This window comes from Sciurus vulgaris (genome assembly GCF_902686455.1).
Source record: "Sciurus vulgaris genome assembly, contig: HiC_scaffold_373_arrow_ctg1, whole genome shotgun sequence".
Taxonomy (NCBI): Eukaryota; Metazoa; Chordata; class Mammalia; order Rodentia; family Sciuridae; genus Sciurus; species Sciurus vulgaris.
In genome coordinates, this window is record NW_027632670.1 from 32,393 (window position 1) to 42,681 (window position 10,289).

General features: G+C 35.2%; 1 pseudogene across 1 annotated transcript; it reads left to right on the top strand.

Annotated features, from left to right (window-relative positions):
* Positions 1 to 267: 267 nt before the first annotated feature.
* On the top strand, positions 268 to 8,749 carry LOC306652638 (flavin-containing monooxygenase 5-like; annotated as a pseudogene). Its single transcript, XR_013766698.1, has 5 exons — positions 268 to 387; positions 2,340 to 2,502; positions 3,753 to 3,891; positions 5,071 to 5,270; positions 8,188 to 8,749. The product of XR_013766698.1 is annotated as a flavin-containing monooxygenase 5-like (transcript).
* Positions 8,750 to 10,289: the final 1,540 nt, after the last annotated feature.

Consider the following 10,289-nt stretch of genomic DNA (forward strand, 5'->3'; position numbering starts at 1 on the left):
GGTCAAAAGCAAGTCATAAAGATACTGAGATTCAAGGGGAAGGAACTACACAGAGGCACAAGTACTGGGAGATGTATGGAGGTGGTGTATGTGTGCATTTGTTTTAATTGGCATTTATTTCAGGAAATTTTTAACTGTTCACTGGCTATTTGTAAATCATGAAATTAGTTCTCAAGTTGCCATGAATACTTCTAATTTACTGCAGGAAAATCCTGAAGGAGGAAGACTCAGCATTTAAAATTGGTGATCATCAATTCTTCTAAGGAGATGATGTGCTTCAGTGACTACAGCATCCTAGATCTTAACTTCATGCACAATTCCTAGGTCCTCGAGTATTTCAGGATGTATGCAAAAGACTTCAAACTTTTAAAGTTTATCCAGTTCAAGGTAGGCAGTTTTGTGGATGTCTTTGTGTTTGAAGTTCTTCATCAAGTAAATGAATAATATGGCTTCATTTACCAGTGCTTACGTGTAAATATTAGCTTGATATGCTCAAGTACAAAGACTCCACACTTTGTTCTCTCTCTAAAATACCCCTAGGAATCATATATTTTGGCTGCAGATACAGAAAAATACCTGCCACCAGTATTTTCATTGTCTTTATTTCACACGCTGCTTATAATAAAGGAGATGAGGGAAATGAATAGGTATGGGAATTATAAATATTTCTGGTTCCACAATTTTTCCACTATTGCTTTATTCTTTTATACTTTCTGAAGTAGTTTTCAATATATTATTTTATATTATTTTATTTTATTATTTCAATATATTATTTTTTGGTTATTCACCAAAACCACCTGGTGAAGTACTTAGTGACTGGGAAGTTATTGAGGAAGCAAAGAAGTTAAATATGGTGGACGGAGTAGAACACTGAATTAGGAAACAAACCCCTGAATTCTGGCCCTTGTTTTTACCACTGATTAACTTGTGACCTGAGATGAGTTAGTTTCTCAACTTGAATTTATCATAATTTTCTTTTTATGTAAAAGAAGATGATTGTACTGTAGGACTTTTGGTTCCTTTCTTCTCTAAAGTCTGCTGTGATTTTTCCATAATTTATAATCATGACCATAAACAGATATGTCACCTGGCTTAAAGCCCAAACCTTCCACCTTTTTCTGTTTAGCAACAATAATAAAATGCTATTATCTGGTGACAATTTCCAAAGCCAGTCATTTACAGCACAGTGGTGCATCTCTGACCTGTTTAAGTGACAGTTCTTGAACAAGTTTGTTACTTTACTAAGCAGTGATGATGCAAAGACAAAAAAAAAATAAGTAACTTAACTAATTGTGCTTAAAGACATATAAAAATGAAGAAAATTATTATTATACATATAAGTAATAAACCAAGTGATAAGTGCTATACAGATCTATACATTGCAGCTCAGAAGAGGGATGTTTAACCCATCAGGGAAGAGGAATCAAGTTCCAGGAAAGATTTTTAGAGAAGATAATGTCCAGGCTGAGTCTTGAATAGAAAGAAGTCTACCAAATGAAGAAGGAATAAAAGGATAAAGGAAGGAATAAAGGATGATCCAGTAGAAGCACCACCTTGTGTAAAAACACATGACAGGAACTATAAAGGATGGTTAAGTCTTAGTGTCTCTATTATTCAACCAAGACATTAAACCCAAGGCCCTAGAAGCCCATTCGAGTGCATTCTTGATGTTTCCTTCAGCTGGCAGAGTAACCCATATTTATTTCCTTTTTTTTTTTAAACTAAGAATTATACCACTATTTTCCTATCTCATAGCCTCTTTCTCTATAATTACTTGTAAAGTGGGCATATGTAAAAGGCATAGAGAGATTCCTGTAAAGAAATAAGAGCCACTGAAATATTTTCCTGCTCTAACATGAAAGGGAGCCTCATAGTCACATGTTTGAGGTTAGTCAAAGAGAACAGAATTTTAGTGTCAGAAGACATCAGAGAACTTGGGGATGTCTGGGGTTAGTGGAGGAATAGGTGTTTAGTGCACAAAGTGTCACAGAAGTACAGGAGAAATTCAGGATTTATTCAGGTGCTACAATGTCTTAAGGCAGAGACTAAACATTCTCGCAAATCCTAATTTTCTAGAGGCACAGGAGAGTACATTAGTCTGTCAACTCCATTTTACTTTATCTGCCTTATAGAAGTCTTCTCATTTGGACCACAACCTCAAACAAAACTGTTCTTTATGGAGTATTAAAATCAAATATTCTTGAAAGGACCCTAATAATGTGATGGTACCTGCAGTATCAACATTTTGTGTAACATTTTGCAGGATAAGTCATGTCTGGGAAGATACACATTGTACTGGCTATGGTTACAGTACCCTGTGTATGTTACTTTGCTTTCAGATCACTGTGTACAGTGTGAAGAAGAGGCCTGATTTCTCTACTTCAGGCCAATGGGAGGTGGTCACTGAGTGTGAAGGGAAAAAGGAGGTTAATATCTTTGATGGAGTCATGCTTTGCACTGGCCATCACACTAATGCTCACTTACCCCTGGAAAGCTTTCCAGGTGAGTGACCTTCCAGAAAGGAGGTATACCCTCAAGCCATGTCTTTGACACTGAGGAATAGAAGGTTGTGATCTGAGTGATTTTTACTTTGGGGTGAAATAAGGCTTACACTGATTGTGCATGTTCCCTTGAAAATGGGATAATTTGTTTTATTGCCATTTGGGCAATGGTAATTTTAGAGTTTAGAGGTCTGTGAACAATCATGCCACCACATAATGCCATTTCAGTCAAGGCTGGAAAACATGCAGAATGGTGATTCCATAAGATTATAATGTGGACTGAAAAATTCCCATTGGCTGAGTAGTATCATAGCCATTATAATATCATGTTGATGTTGATGTATAAACCTATCTGCACTGAAGTTGTACAAAATTATAGCTCACACAATTATGTATGTGGTACATAATAAAAATAAACCACCATGTTACTGGTTTATGTATTTACTGTACTACATTTAGCGTAGAGTGTACTGTTTCTACTTATAGAAACATTTACTGTAAAGCAGACTGCCATGTTACACCAACTAGCCTCATATGTCTCATGTTTATTGTGGGTCTTGATGGCATCAGGAGGCCAATTGATTGACTGGCCTAAACAATCTATGCTTGTGTAAGTACTTGTCATGTTTTCACAATAATGAAACTAACTTACAGCAAATTTTTGGGAACGTATGTATTTCTGACAAGTAGAACATGATTAAATTTAGTTTCACAATGACTTTGGTCTTCTTAAGGATCAAAAAGGAAGACTGTGGATCTCTTACACAGCATTGGTTCAGATGTGAAATTTTTCAGTGATCTAGGAAACAAACAAATATTGAGTTTCTAAGGGTTAAATGAAAGCTTGAATAATTTAGTTTCAGTTTGGGGCCTGAACTTTCTTTTTCTAAAAAATGCACTTAATGTATATCCTAGAGTATACAGAAACATATACACTCTAATTGAAATGGGAGTGTGTATCTAAAGGAATGATAAGACAAAAGAGAATGGCAATTTTCTGAGACAATTTGGATTTGTGAGTCTGCAAATACAAAATAAAAAGTACTTATAATAAAGGAATCACAAGTTACTATTCTGGAACTATGGAAGAAAAAATTAAGCAAAAGTATTCAGAATGACAAGAATAGCTGAATAAAGGGTGATCATATGGATAATATGTTCTTCAACTTTAAATTCTACAAAAGAATGGTTTTACAAATGATATCCATCATATAAACTATCATCCAAAAATTATTTTATGTTCTCTTACAGGAAATGAGAAGTTCAAGGACAGTACTTCCATAGTCAAGACTATAAAAACCCAGAGGCATTTGCTGGAAAAAGATTCTTTATAATTGTTGGGAATTCTGGAGGACATCTGGCTGTACAGATTAGCTACACAGCCAAGGAGGTTTGAGTCAATGATTTACTTTGCTTCATTCTATCTTCAGTATTATCAAGAAGGTAGACCCAACAGCTTATGGATGGCTGCACATTGCCCATCAGTACCAGTGGCAAATATGGGGCTTGGTTTCATTGCCTCAATTGGCATCATGATCGATGCTAATGGAGAGGCATGATTACTAGTTAGAGTGCCACTATTCAGTTGGCTTTATGCTAAGGAATAAGTTCACTGCTTCAGACTGCACTCAGAATCCCAGTTAGGGCTGGGGCTGTAGCTCAGTGGCAAGGCCTGGCATTTGTGAGACACTGGGTTTCATCCTTAGCACCACAGAAAAATAAACAAATAAAACAAAGGCATACTGTCCATCTACAACTACAAAAAAACAAAAAAGAATTAAGAATCCTAGTTAGCCTCTCTCTGGCTTTGATGAAGACCCAGTATTTGCTGGAAGAGTTTGTGTAAATTCAATATTGAGAGTGTAAATTGTCCATTGGCCAGAAGAAATGCCATGTTCTCATATAAAGGAAGGCACATTTTGGTAATTAAATATTTTACTTAACAGGATGGTGGGTGAGTTTCCTTTTTGCCACTCAAATGGAAAAAAAAAGAAGCAATCTAATCTTTCCAAAAATATATGGATATCAGCACTTACCCACTGTGCCACTTCCCCAGCACTTTTTATATTTTATTTTGAGACAGGGTCTCACTGAGTTGATTAGGGCCTTGCTAAATTACTGAGGCTGGCTTTGAACTCATGATCCTCCAGCCTCAACCTCTGGAGACACTGGGATTATAGGCATGCACCACTGAGCCCAGCCTATTCCATGATTTTTAATGAGTCCTATAGGTGGTAAGAGCTAGTGAAGTTCAGAGGATGGAGAGAGAATTCTCAGCCTGAAAGGTCAGTGGTGTTCTCATAGAGGAAGCCAACTTGATCTGGATGGGCTGAGGAGAATTTAAAAGAGGAGAACTTTTCAAGCACATTAACTTTAAACAGAAACATAGTGGTGGATCACAATGAGATATATTCTTGGACAGTGTTTGGGAAGGAAAAGGCAGGAAATTTTGTTTAAAAGATTGCACAGAACTAAAATGCCACACTAGTGAGTTTGAATGTAATCTTGAATAAAGTGGGAGTGCTTTCAGATTGTGAGCCAGTATGATAAAAGTAAACAATATTTTTAGGTATTCCTCAGTACCAGGAGTGGGGTTTGGATCCTGAATCCTGTAGGGGACCATGGATATCCTTTTGATGTGGTACACTTTTCTGAATTTAAACATCTTATATCAAACATATGTGGCCAAGCATTAACAAATACATTTTTGGAAAAAAGTATGAGTCAAAGATTTGATTATGAAATGTTTGGCCTGAAGCCTAAACACAGGTATGTTCTCAGGATGGGAATATAGTTGATAATGGCTAAGATACAAGATCAAAGATTGTTCACACAGGGTAAGAGAGCTATCTCTACCCATACATTAAGAAAATCCAGAGAATTTGAAATTCAATTTTTATCTTATCAACCACAGAAGAACAAGATCTGCTGGTCTAAAGGATTTCTGTAATTTATTCTCATTGGCATTAACCATTTTCTTATTCTTTCAGGTATCAATTCTTTGTATATTGTGCCCAACAACAACAAAAAGGTAGTACAGGGCAGTGCATCATTCAGTCAGTCAACAAATATGGGGCACCTGTTGGGAGCAAGGCATTATATTGGGCATGAAATACAGAGAGAAAAGACATGATCATACAAATAATACCTTACCTTTTTTGAAGAGTTTTTAAAGACAAGCACAGTGATGAGTTTTATGTATTATCTCATTTAACCCTCACAAATGGCCCAGGGGTCCATACATTTTTATGTCCATTTTACAGAATGAAAAAATTGAAACTAAGAGAAACTAAGTAATTTGCACAAGGAAAACATGAGTAACAAATGGAAGACTTCATAATGGATCTTACCTTAAAAATATAAATGAGAAGACAGACAACAGGATATGACAAAGAAATGCATAGGATGCAGAGTATAAAGAATGAGGTTCTCATACAGCCAGGAGGACCATTGTGAAATCATTTCTATATACTGACTTTAAATGATTTTTTTCTGTCTAATTTCTCATTTTTGAAAATGTTCAGATCTACAGAAAAGCAGTTCAATAATAAATACATTGAATATTCATATATCTTTTACCTAGGTTCACCTATCAAATATGGTCATATTTGCTTTTTCTGTTTTCCCTTTTAGAAGATAGAAAGATCCAAACAATATGTAGTATACATTCATACTTAAGTTCATTTTTTTAAAAGTAAGTAAAAATCATTAATATATACCTAAGAAAAAGGGCACTCTGTTACATACCACAATACAATTATCACATTTGGGAAATTTAACATTGATAAAATACATTATCTATAATGTTGGCATATTTAAATTTTCACAGATGTCCCAATAATATTCTTTTCTTTTTTCTTTGGGTACTAGGGTTTGAACCCAGAGTCACTTTACCACTGAGTTATATTCCCAGCCCTTTGCATTTTTTGAGACAAGGTCTCACTAAGTCGCTTAAGTCCTTGCTAAATTGCCTCAGCAATTTGAAATTAATTGGCGAGATGATACTTGGATGCTGTATTTCCCAACAACTTTTTTATTGAGTTATTTAAGTATGAATATCTTTTGTAGTTGCAAAATAATTGAGGTGTTATGGAATAATAAGAGGTAGGTAAATAGTGTTAGCATGTAGCATTCTAATCATAATATCTTAGAATAGCAAAAGGAACATTATAGCCTGAGACCTGCACATAGTCTGATATATCTAGGCTATATGGCAAAGGTAGAAGAGTAGTTGAATATATCTCTAGGTCTATCAGATAAGAAACTTTTTGTATGCTCTGCTAAATAAAAAGTTTGGGGGTTGGGTATTTAGCTCAGTGGCAGAGCACTTGACTAGAATTTAAGCAAGTTAGTGATATAATAATAAATCTGTAATAAAAGTATTGTAGAATGACCACAGCTCCTGAACAGATAATATTCTTTCTAGCTTTTTATTTTCTTTTCTAAACTGAGTATCCTAAAATCATGTTTACTTGCCTTTCTATTCTAAGGCAAATGGTATAGAAGGCAGATAGGAAGGGAGGCCTAAAGACAACTGTAATAGTTCAGAGGAGATAGGGAGGAAACAAAACTATTCTGGGTAATCTTCCTTTTTAAGGGATAAAGAGCATAAACTTGGTAAGCAGATATGAGACAGTTTTGTGATTTGACCATCTATGTAAATGGTGGTACTGCTAGTGAAAGGGAATAGGTTTAGAGAGAAAAATAAAATCTTGAGGTTGGATTCAGAAAATAATCTTCCAAAAGGTAAGAATTAAAGCAAATTAAATTCAACAAATCAAGGATAGTTGTAAACCATATAATATTTCTGAGGCTAGGCCAGGAAGATAATGGAATGAGGACTGTCACAGCATACTGACTTAAAATTCAGAAATTAAAACTGTTTTAAAACTGAATTAAGACTTTTTTTTAAAAGACCCAAGATACTGGAAACCTGGCTTACTTATTTTGATACCCTCATTCCATGCTGTCTCTAGAAAACACTACTTAATAGGTCCAAACTATCCCAACAGAGTTTATAGAAAGCTATTTTAATAGAAATTCTAAAATACTAGGCTGTATACCATTGGTCAAGTCACTTCACTTCTCTTGACTTCGGTTTCCACATCTATCCAACCTAGATAATGACACCTATCCTATCTCCTTCATAGAGTTTGTGTGACTGTAAAGATAATGCATGGAAATTTAATTTAAATTCTAAATTGTTATATGGATGTAATTTATTACATAGTTTGGGAAATGAAATTCTAAATCTACCTCTTGGGACTTTGGAATTAGAAATGGAACTGAACAGAATATTAACAGACAAGTTCTGCCAGACTTAATGATATGTGGACAGAAACTATTAGCCTATGGCCTTATGATACGACAGAGTGTTAGTATTACTTAAGAAACCACATATGCATTCCTCAAATAAGACTCTTTTTCCTTCACTTCTCCAGTACTTTCCCCTTTCAGTGACTTTTAGGGTTCAGCTTTTGCCCTGAAAAGCTGATGTACAGTAGAATTGGTATAAAGTAGAACTTTTCCAAATTTCAATTGTAGACTGAGTGGAAACCATTGACATTATTTAATCACCTCCACCAAAGCAAAAAATTACTTACATGATTTATTTCTCTCTTTCCCCCTCCTTCCCTCTCTCTTGGTCACTCTCATTTCTCCTCTTCATCTTTATTGGCACTCATAGAGCTCTGAGCCAGCATCCAACAATAAATGATGATCTGCCAAATATATAATTTCTGGCTTGGTAAAAGTGAAAGGAAATGTGAAGGAATTCACAGAGACAGCTGCCATATTTGAGGATGGCTCCAGAGAGGATGACATTGATGCTGTTATCTTTGCTACAGGCTGTAGGTTTGCCTTTGCTTTTCTTGAAGTTTCCATTAAAGTGGTCAAAAACAAGATATTCCCATATCAAAAGGTCTTCCCCCAACCTAGAAAAGTCAATTCTTGCTATCATTGGCCTAATTTAACCCTTAGGAGACAATTTGTCCATTGCAGAGCTCCAAGGATGCTGGGTCACTCAAGTATTTAAAGGTAAGTGACTGTACAAATTGACTACTTAATTACTTGATTATGTTTAATTGTGTTTATGTACTTGCTTTTAAATAGCAGTATGTATGACTGAAATCTTGAGGGTTGCATAATATCTGGCATAAAGTTATTACTAGAACATTTATTTTTAAGTGACTCTAAAGTAGTAATTGATAACCATAAACTTATATTAGAATCACCTGGGATATTTTCCAAACTTAGAGATGCTTTGATCTCATCCCTGGTAATGTTTATTCAGTACATCTGGGTGGGACAGGCATAAGATTTTTTGACAAATTTGTTCCCCAGATGATTCCACTCATCTAAATTTTGGACAACTGGCATGTATTTGTGAAGTAAAAGAATGCCATCTTTCATTATAGAAAATGTCAAACATAGAAATGGTGTGACTTAATTTCAGGCAGCAAGTTAACACCTGGTAGGAGACTAGTCCAGAATGTAGAATATTCAACTTTCAAATGCTCACACCCTCTTTACATACCTTCTTTCAGTTTTGGCTAGGAGTACTAGAAAAAAACTTTGAGGTTTGGGATAGTAGGCTCAATATGAGTCAGCAGAGGATAAGGCTTCTAAAAGGCATGATTAAATCTAGCATCATCAAAAAATTATTATGTCCCAGAACACATAATTGTTCTCTAAACTGATCAGACTACCACCTAAAAACATTATAAAATTGAAACTGGAATTCAATGAATAAGGGGAGAGATAAGAATGATTTAAGGAATGTGAAAACATATCATTTGAAATGCAGATGAATTTTCCGGAGACGTTTAGGCAAAATAAGTTAAGATCTGGGGGAGATCTGAGAGTTCCCTTCAAATATTTGAAGGAATAACCTATTTAGTAGGGCAAAGAGTCAAACTAGAAACAAGGAATGAAATCTTTAGGATTGCATAATATCAGCTTAACATTAAAAAATAAAAAAAGACAAGACCTTTTCCTTTTTTTTTCATACAAAGATTTTTTCTTAATTTGTTGTTTTTAGATATACATGACAGTAAGGTTGACATATTATACATACATGGAATGCAACCCATTCCAATTTGGATCCCATGCAACCCATTCCAATTTGGATCCCATTCTTGTGGTTGAACATGATGTGGAATTACACTGGTCTTATATTCATATATAAGCAGAGGAATGTTATGTCTAATTCATTCCACTGTCTTTCCCATTCTCATCCCTCCTCCTTTCCCTTCATTCCCCTTTGTCTAATCCAGTGAACGTCCTTACTTTTCCTCCCTACCCTCCCCTGTTATAAGTTATCATCCACATATCAGAGAGTACTTTGAGCTTTTATTTCTTGGGGCTGGTTAATTTCTTTTTTTAAATATTTTTTTGTTGTATATGGACATAATACCTTTATATTATTCATTTTCTATGTGGTGTTGAGGATCAAACCCAGTACCTCGCACTGAAGGAGTTAAAATTTAAGTGCCCATAATTAAAGCACAGAATCTGTAGTCTAGCAAATAAACTTAGAAAAGAAACAAAGAGAGACAGGTTTGAGGCCTGAACATACCTAAACAAGCCTAAAATAAGACTGCCAAATCATCAAAAACTAACTGGCCATGGAGGATAAACAATCTCCACAAGGCCGTGGATCATCTGGTGTCACCCACGTTCCCCCTTCTTCCCTTTTCTTTAAGGTTAACTTGACCACCTGTTAACCAAAATAAACTGCCCTACCACATTGCTGGAATGTTAATTTGCATGTACTACTTGCTGATGTAA